Raw genomic sequence first — 11,010 nt, forward strand, 5'->3', positions numbered from 1 at the left:
TATATCACCATTTTTCTTATTAGTACCTTATTTTCATAGCAACATTTTTTTTCAAATAATTATGTCAAAATTTCATCATTTAGATTATGCTACGGTTTTGAAAAGATTATAAACATGATTTCATTTTCAAATAGCGGGTTCCTATGTTTGAAATGAATGAGAAAGATGAGAAAAAGATATTGATTGGATCGCATTTTAAGGAACTAACCTTCCTTTTACATTTATAAGGAAGAAACCATTTGGCAGAATTTTTTTATGGTGAATGAAAAGCTTTTCTTATTCAATTCTCACTTTTTGCATTTTTACACTTAACTATAAATGCTCTTTTGGTTATCAGCCAAAAGACAAGTTGTGTTTTCAATTTTTTTACTTTTCGCAACCAAGCTGACAAACTGTCACACCCCAAAACCGAGAATGGCGGAAACGTTATAGGGCGGAGGACATCATGTAATGTATCACAATATTGCAAAGTAGTAAACAAGCAACAACATCATCAATTGTATTAATAGTATAAGTTTCAAGTACATGTGAGTTCTTTCATAGTATAAATCTACATAATGAATATTCAAAATAAAAAGACGAGTCTTGACTGCTCCGTCTTCACAACATCTGGTCATCGTACCTGTCTTATTTTTGACCTGAGAATACAAGTTATTTTGAAAGCGTGTATCAGCAATAAAGCTGGTGAATTCATAAGTATTAATGTGTCTTTGATTTGCAAAACTGGAAAGTAAAGACTTGTAAACATTTGGAAAAAGTATGTATAAGTATGAACTGTTTGAACGTAGTTGAAAATGTTTGAACACCCTAGCAAATCCCTATGATTTCTATTAGTATAATGAGTAGTCTTCTACCAGGACCTAACTGTTTTGAAAGTACGTATCACTGTAAATGTGACGGTTTTTCCCTGGTTAACTATTGTTATAAAACTATAGTCTACCTCATTGATTATGTAAATGTGTCACAAAATAAAGGTAGTAATATAATTATATAAGTATTAGTCTACCTCGTCGTTTATGCGAATGTATCACAAAGTAAAGGAAATGAACTAATAACTTAAATATTATCCTTTGGTACTAAGGTAAACACGACATAGGAATTACCGAATAGTATTAACTGTAGTCATCCAAAGATGTACATTTACCTCTGTTGCGAACAGTTGGGTGTAGGAATAGTTAGTCCCTTAAAGTATACCTATAATGGTATCAACCGTAGACATCCGTAGATGAGCATTTACCTCTGTAGCTAACAGAGGTTATAGGAATGGTTAGTCTCGCAAAGTATCCTTTTGTACTAGGATAGACAGATCTAATCTACATGTATAATATGTAATAGTATCTCATCATATAGTATCTAGGTAAAAGTATCCATGTAAGAGGATTCATGTAAACATATTTATGTAAACGTATTCATGTAAGCGCATCTATGTAAACGTATTCATGTAACATGTAATGTATTGTATAGACTCATGAATGAACTGACTCTTGTGTGATTCCTTGTACTTGGAATGGTAAATAGTATCTCCTAACTACACCTATTATAGTTACTAGTAATGTACGTGTATAACCTAAAGTATGCCTTTGCTACCCAAAGGTACTGAACTGACTGAGGAAAACTTTTATGTCTACATATGTATACATGATATATAACTAATATTTAGAAGACATTCGGACGGATAACCGATACCCCATAGCCACATCCCAACGAGGAAAACGAAATAGAGTGAGTTAGCCTCCCTAAGTCCTTTAAACATTACTTATATAACTATACTTATATGGGCATGCATGTGATAATATAAAAGCATAAAAGAAGTTTTGTAAAACCTTTGAAAAAAATATTAATATCTAAGAAAAGATCGACTTGATGTCAGTTTATAAAACGATTGAAAGTATTTTGTTTGATAAGACAGTTTAAGTATAAGGAAAACCGTTGTTTGAAAACACCTTTGTAACAGAGTTTGAAAGGAACTTACAGTGTGTAAGATAGTTTGATAAAGAGTTTTAAACATGTAAAAACGTTTAAGAAAGTCATTTGAAGTAATATGTTTGGTAAAACTGTTAAACGTGTAGTAAATCCATTTGTATACTAGTTATAAATCTCGTATGATTGATTAATTAATAGCAAGTATAGCAAAAGATTGATGTTTTTCGCACGAGGATAATCGTATGTTTACTTGTATTTCCCCCCCCCCCCCCCCCCCCGCTTAAAAGTGTATAAAAGCATTTATAAAGTATTTGAAAAATATAATTGTAGGGGTATGAACTCACTTGATAGATTGAAGAAAGCGAGACGAAAACCGAGCAGAACTTTTACTCAAGAAATCGGATTTCTCGGGATTCTCGGGAATCTCAGGAGCGTAAAACTTCCTTCCAAACTTGGATATGACAACCGGGACTTCGGGATGGCTCCGAGGGTTTAAACGCAGAGCTTCGATACGAGAAAGAGAAGAAATGAGCAAATAACACCAGAACCCTCGCACCCTTTATATAGGGTCTGAATCCTCGGATTACGCTGGGCGTACCAAGGTATTACGCTGGGCGTAATCCGGATTTGACCGGTGACTCCTCCTCCTACGAATAATACCGGGTATATATAATTAAATTAAATATTTTTAATTATTTAATAAACTTCAAAAATTCATATCTTCCTCATATGAACTCCGTTTTCGACGTTTTGTATATCCACGCGTAGGTGAGACTATGATCTACAACTTTCGTTTAGACTTCGTCAGCTAATTTTGACTTTATTATTAATATTATATTTTTAATAGGTCAGGACAGGAAAAGTCCGTTAAAATTCCATAACTCCTTCATCTGATGTCTGTTTTCGCCAGACTTTTTACCCATGTAATACCATTGATGAGATCTTCAATTCTCGTTTAGATCATGTTGGCGAAAAGCCGCCCGATCTCGATTTCGAGTTTTTAGCTGTCTATTGATATGTCTGAAACTCCGAAAATCATAACTTCCTCATATGAAGTCAGATTTGGGCATTCTTTTTATGTATGCTTACGGTTTTGGGATATCTAAAACTTTCATTTAGATACCTAAGGCTAAAAATTATTGTATTGAAACTTCGCGTTTTACGTCTATCAGTGTTGCCGATTTTTGCTGCGAATCTTAGATTGGTCATAACTTCTTCGTTATAACTAGGATTTTAGTGTTCTTTATATGCACGAAAACCTTGATACGGTTCCTACCACTTTATTTAACCCAAATAATATTTTAGGAAGGTAAATTTTTACCTATATTTGATTGGTGTTACATTTCATTGTCTCGAAATATCGGGTTGTCACACAAACAATTCATATTCAAATGTAACATCGTAAATTTTCAAAAAAAAAATCATTTAAAATCACTTAATCCTCGTAACACATTTCATAAAAATCTCATTAATTTAATTTACACTTTGCAACTCCACAATTATTTAGCTAAAAATCCAGGATCCTAAATTTTCAAAAAAAAATTTCATTTAAAATCACTTAATCCTTGTAACATATGCATAAAAATCTCATTAATTTAATTTACAATTTGCAACTCCACAATTATTAAGTTAAAAATCCAGGATCCTCAAAACCATAACTCTTCCACTGGTGTGTGAATTCAAGTCGGTGCCTTCCCTCGAACCTGAGAAAAAACCGTAACATATAACACATAACACGGTAAGCACGAAGCTTAGTGAGTTCCCCAAAGTACCACATACAACAAATTAGCCACTCGAGGCTATAACTCCGTATAACCCTTTAGTCAATGTGTCTCAGTGGGACCCTCCAGTCCCACAATTATGGTGGACCCTCCGATCCTAACTCTGTAAACTCTGAATAATACATAGCATAAATCACATAGAAATAATGCAATATATCATAGTACACAAATAACATATAAGATAATTTGTCACACAACTCTAATTACCACTCTAGGTATGTATAGTGAGAAGACTCACCTGACAAGCAGCAAGTAAATAACCTCGCACCCGAATCTCGAGCTAGCCTCCACATAACATAAGGGATGAATATCTCTAATTAATAATCTTTTACACGACCCTAATAATTGATGGCTATTCTTTCTCTTTCTAACTCTTGAATTGGGTAAAAGACCATTTTACCCTTCCATGGTCTCCATTACTCATGTTGACCAAACCCCAGAGTCAATAAAAGTCAAACTCGAGTCAACAGTACATGTTTGAGCCGACTCGTCGAGTGCACTCATGCCACTCGTTGAGTCCACTCACATCCTCAGAAGTCTCGTGAAGGTCCAGCTCAGCTCGTCGAGTTGACCTCCAACTCGCCGAGCCATTTTACATTCATGCATGATGTTATTGCTCCAAAAATGCTAATACATGCCCTTCATGAGTGATTAAGCCCAAAAACCCTCCTATGGGTTAATAAAGTTGGGACACCTAGACTCTAAGGACCTCACAAGGTCCATATCTGAGGTCTAGACCCTTAGATAACTCATGCTACTTAAAACCCCAAACAAAAGACCGCAAAAATCCCTGAAACTCCAAAGATATGAGATCTATCCAAAATAAGAAGAAAGGTAAAGACTCCATACCTTCCTCAGGAGCTCTATACAGGAATTCAATGGATCCAACAGCCTCACCTCCAGCTCCTTGCTTGATAACCTCATCCTCTTCCTCAAGTGATGCACAAGGACCACAATATGAGCTTCTCTCTCACTCTCTAGCTCAAATAGCAATTAAGGTTTGCTCTCAGGGGTGTAGGGTAACTGGTGAGGTGTAAATGTGGACATAAGTTCCCTTATATAGGCCCCAACCCTGGGAAATAAGGGTTTTTCTGCCCAGCACCAACTCGACGAGTCTTCTTCCCAACTCTTCGAGTCCATTCCGCAAATCCCACCCGGCAACTCAATCCTACTCGGCGAGTTGGACTCCTAACTCATCGAGTCATTCCATAAACCTTAAGAATTCAACCATATGATAACATACCTGAAATTCCGGATGTTACAATTATCCCTCTCTTGAATTAGATTTCGCTCTCGAAATCTCTCCTCAACCACACATAGCTCGAAACCTATAACTCGAAAAGCACCACTGAAAGGATCTCATACTAAACCCGATATCCTTCTCCATGGACACCTGAGTCCAAACCGGAACTCCTAAATCCAGAAAAATACCCACCCCTTTGCCGCTAAGATACCTCCTTCTGGCTTTCAAAAGTATGGAAACTCTAGTTATCTGAGCCGTTGCCAGACCGCCCTCTTAGGATATTACCATGTTATTCGCTCCTTGAATGACAGACCCTGATAACTCACTGCCCCTCCGATTCTTACAAAACAAGGTCCAACAATCGGCTATTGATTACTCATACCAGACATACTAAACGATCCAAATCACACTCCAAGGAAAGAAAAGGGTCACATTACACCAGAGACCCATCCACTACTTTGCAAATCGAAACCCACCGGATCAAGGAAATCTCAATGCCCTGTCCTCAAACACAAGAAAATAATCATGCTCACTCAAAAATATCATATGTCATCTAAAATCATAAGCTCCAACTTCCTCCCCAATATTTCATTCAACAGTTGAGCACCAGGTCAACTCTCGACCCATCAGTTGAACCTCCAAAGGTTATCCAAAGCATTCCCCAGAACATCTCACCAACTAACTTCTGACAACAACTATCTCGGCCCATTGTGACACACAAGTCACGAAGTTCTCTTTGCCCCAAGCGAATACTACAATCCCAACCGAAGATCGACTCACCACCGACCTCTATCGTCTACTACTCATTAGTTTCACGCGTCTCGTGGTACCTCCTGTACCAAAGCACTAACTAGTGAGTACTACGGCTCCCCGTAGCATCACAACACCCTCTCTATGACTAGTGAGTACTACGACTCCCCGTAGCACCACCACACCCTCTCTTATTTCCCCACAATCTCATCCTCACATCAATACCACATTGCGTCCACTAACTCACGCTCCACGGACCAACATAGATAGGTGCTCACACTCATCCAAATTATGCATCACTATTTCTAACGACAACCGTCATAACAAAACACCTCTCCCCGCTACAATCCACATTCTTAAATAATCCCACTTCACGTCAATAACCAAAGGGCTCCCACTGGAACTGTAGATACTTGACACACAACTTGCCATCTCAAACTCAAGACTCAAAAATAATTCAAAATTCAGGTCATTATACTCAAATACCTCGGCACACCATCATAGAACATCACGATGTCATGCCTCAACCACTGATCCCCTACTTACGGTGTCACACACTGATACATCAATGCATCGCCGCATAATCTGATAATTAATCTTCATTTCACATAACACGCAACTTCGGAGTATCCCAGCTCTCAATTGGAATACAAAGGAATCGTCAATGACTCAGAACACGTTGATGACCATCCGAAACTCTTTCCTCTATTGCTCAAAACCCAAGCAAGATTACTCATACCGACCCGGAAGTTAGCTTTCCGATCACCTCCTACCCTTCCCAAAGCGCATATAACAATCCATACATTGAACTAGGAATTCTCAATCGCCAAAATTATCCTTACGAGCCTCCCACCTTGAATTTGTCATCACAACCCCAAGGAATTTCTAGCTGCCACAGGATACTCGACTAATGGCCACTTGTCATGGGGACACTCATCCTTCCCTGAACACATACAACATGAACTATCTCGTTTTGCACTTCACCTCGACCCCCAATAACCTTGGTTTCATGCATCCGTTCCACTGATCACTATATTCGGTCCACTAACAGCCTTAGAACACATTCCTGATTCTCTCAATAAAATATTTGGTTCTCCCCCACTCAGGGCTTGAACCATCACCATTTTGGGTACAACAACAACCTATTCCACAGACTACTTCACCAGGAACATCACACTCACTCTTGGAAAGTCCCACATACACTCGATGATCTTCCCAATAGAGACCAAGTAGCTCCAAACATCCCGAATCTTAGATAAAATCCTCGAAGACTTTCCACCATGTCATCCAAAATTTCATACTGACACACTACCAATCATCTCAATTGTCTCGTAGTAGTCATGACTCTCAATCTGGGAATAATGAATTCTCACACTTCTCTTCTTCGACTTTCCAACCAACGTCCCATTAGGATAATTATCATGAGGGTAGAAGCCTCACTCCCACACTCGATATCCATCACAGATGATGAGAGCCACCGCCCCAATATACTCCTCTTGACCACCCTACGCTGCTACTAATACATACCCTAATGTACTCAAATAGGGTATATCCTTGTCCTTGACCATCTCAGTCATCACTGATGACCCTTTCACACTATAATACTACCTTGCAGTAGACATACTACCCAGATATTTCGGTGAAAGATTGTAGTCAAAGCTACCCCATAGGGTTTACCCCCAAGCTTAGAAACCAAAAATCCCAATATATCTCTTGTTTCCCACAGGAAATGGAAATAGCACCACTCAGGTCACAAAAGGTGACATTTCCACTATCGGCCGATTGCTCCACTCAGACTGTAGTCCTCCATAAAGCACCATACTCATCCCTGAGTCTTGCGCTCCAACTGGCATCTCACCAAAAATCCCTTGGAAATAACTCGATTTACCTCTTAAGGTATGCTTCGAAGAAACTCGTTCAACATGGCCCTCTGGCCCCATACTCTAGCGCATCTGATCTTTGTCTAATCAATCACGCCGTGATAACTGGAAAAGGCACAAGCACTATCTACTATGAATCATGGTACCCAACCCATGTTATCTCTTCTCAATCAGCCCTAAATCATGGTACTCGAACCATGACATCACCTCTAGATCTACTACAAATATGGTACTCAAACCATGACATCACCTATCGATTTGCTATTTAAAACCTCTGGAATACTCCCTGCATCGAGTATGGGTCCTCTGCTTTCAGTAGTATGGGCCCATACTACCTGCCACATCTACCCATACTTTCTACACGACCCATCCCAGAGTTCCCAAGTAGCTGCTTAACTTTCTCGATCATCAGTCCCGTTACATGAGTTCGCTCCCCAGTGAAATGCTCTACTCTATTAGCGCACTCATCTAACTAAGGTCACTCCCTAGTCTCTTCTTAGGTCCTCACACTCCTCCGCCATCAGCTGCTGAAAAACTCCCTATGATGCCAACCATCTACCTCTTGAATATTGTCATATTCTCTTGGTAGCTGACTCCTACCATCGAGAGCTCCACAAAGCACAAAGCAAGCATCATTTGGGCATCAAATAATCTCCACCAGCACGAAAAAACCACTCTAGCTTACAACTTTATTTTCTCTACTCACACTTAGTAGGTGTCACCTAACTCAAGCAACTCTACCCCATGCAGGCATCTAATTACTCTCTCAGTAGGCTCCTCCAATGCTCATCTAGGTATCTATCCTAGTTTACTCCTCTACTAAAGGTTTCTATCAGTAGGCTCCTCCAATGCACACCCGATTCATAAGATACACGAGCGCCGCCATTGATTTGGTGAGCCCGAAAGGCATCACCACAATCTCGTAATGCCCATAATGAGTTCTGAAGGTCGTCTTCTAGATATCCCCCTCGCCAACTCTCATCTGATGATATCTAGATTTCAAATCAATATTGGAAAACCAAGATGTTCCCTGTAACTGATCAAATAAATCGTCGATCCTTGGTAGCGGTTAACGGTTCTTGATCGTCAGCTTGTTCAACTCCAGGTAATCGATGCACATCAGGTGTGAACCATCCTTCTTTTTAACAAAAAGGATAGGTGCTCCCCATGACGACCTACTCAGTTTGATGAAATCCTTCCCCAGTAGCTCCTGGAGTTGTGAGGATAACTCCTGCATCTCTGGTGGCACAAGGCGATAAGGTGTCTTAGTAATAGGCACCGCACCTGGAACCAAATCGATCAGAACTCCACCTGCCTCTTGGGAGGCACACCTAGAAACTCCTCAGGAAAAACGTCCAGGAACTCGCACACTATCAGAACCTCGTAGATAGAACTCAACCTCTCTGTAGCAACCCACGTATCCATCACGAACGCTAAGAAGCCCATATATCCTTGTCGTAGACTCTGTCTTGCTCTGGATGCAGAGAAGAAAGCTGATCCAGATCTGTTACCCTCGCCATAAAACGTAAGCACTCCCCCACTAGGGTCTCGTATGGTCACCATCTGACGCTCACAGTCGATCACAACTCCAAACTGATTCAACCAGTCCATGCCCACTATGACACAGATATCACCCATCGTGATAGGTACCAGGTCTATCGGGAACTTAACACCAAAAATCTCTAGCGCACATCCTCAAAATACATCAGTAGTGAAAAACGCATGCTCGTCGGCTATAGAAACCCTCAGAGGTCGACTCAACACCTCACGTCGGATACTGATGTGACGACTAAAAGCTAAAGACAAGAAGGATCGACTCGCACTTGAGTCAAATAACACCAAAGCAGGTATAGAACTCACAAGATAAGTACCTAAATACAACACAAAATGTCACACCCCCGAACCAGGTGGCGGAAACGTCCGAGGGCTCTTGTGACTTAAATTGAATACCATCACATTGAATATAAATGAATCATAACATAATTCATCACCATGCATTGAAATATTACAACTGATATTGTTTACATCCAGTACATTGTTTTAGACATTACAAATTCATAACATAAACTATCTGACAAATAACCTAAGAAAAACACCATGACATTACTTGATACTTATTCTTTGACTTACTTGTTACCTGAGAATACAAGTTATTTTGAAAAACGTCAACATATGAAATGTTGGTGAGTTCATAAGTAATGTTATGGTAAAGTGATTTGGTGTAGTTTGTAAAACCCAGAAAATCCGATATTTTCTTAAAAGAGTATTTGTTTATAAAAAGTGTGAAGATCTGTGAATATATGTTTGTTGATTTTCAAAACATGTATAATTGTTGAACTTTTGTATACATCACGCAAGTGAAAATGTTGAACTTCCCAGGAAAACCCAATGTTTTCCTAATACGTAAAATACATGACTTGTTTATTGTTATACCGATACGTCGAATGTTTTTTATTACCCGGGCGGCGTTGGATTAATTAGGGTTTGTGAGTTATTATAATCACGCATTAAGAAAATGACTAGTTTATAACTACAAATTACGAACGATCCTTAAAGGCGTCAGCTGTTACTACTCACTTAATCCACCCACCCTGATTATTATTGTTTATCGTCCTGAATCTGTTTACTTTGATTTCTCATAAGCCCAACAACCAAGGAGAAAGGAGAGTACGAAGTCCCTTTATTTCCATGAGTTCTTCAAGGCTATCGGAAATGCGAAAGACACTTGGCCCGACTCGCATTTGACTTCTCGACCTCACTAGCAGTGTTAATGGGCCACTAGGGTCCAATAGCACATTAGAGCTATTGAAAGTCCTTTCACGTGGAATTTGGTCATAGGAGGCCCAATAACACGTAAGCGTATTCCCTTCGGGCCCAAAGATCATGTTATTGGGCTAGCAAGGCCCAACAAGCATGATTTGAAACTTCCAAGCCCAAAGTTTGTAAGTTAGTTCATCATAGTTATTGCGTGTTTATTGAAATACTTTGGTTTATCAATTTTGTTTTGTTATTGATTCGAGACCGAATCAATTCGTTTTGTAACGATATTTGTTGTTGAGAATGTATTTGTTTTTCCGTTTCGTCGGTAGTCGTGGATCTTTTATTTTGTATTAATGACTTAATTTGTTTAAAAATGGAGTTTGGTCCTTTTCATTAACCTCCTTTTATAAAAATAACACTTTTGGTCCTTTTATATAAAAGAAATTTCATTTTTAGTCCTTATAATACTTTTCTTGACACTTTTGTATAATTTATTTAGTGAAAACATGATTTTAACCCAAGGTTTACTTAGTTGATAGCTTCAGCCCCTCTAGAACAGAGATTCTCGATTAAGGACCCATTTTTCACAACTTTTACAGTTTTAGCCCAAAATCTAAAAGTTTGCATTTTTGGTCCTCTTTGATAATAAAAAGCATTTTTGACCCTTATAAAC

Source organism: Lactuca saligna, chromosome 3, assembly GCF_052625555.1.
Source record: "Lactuca saligna cultivar CGN05327 chromosome 3, ASM5262555v1, whole genome shotgun sequence".
Taxonomy (NCBI): Eukaryota; Viridiplantae; Streptophyta; class Magnoliopsida; order Asterales; family Asteraceae; genus Lactuca; species Lactuca saligna.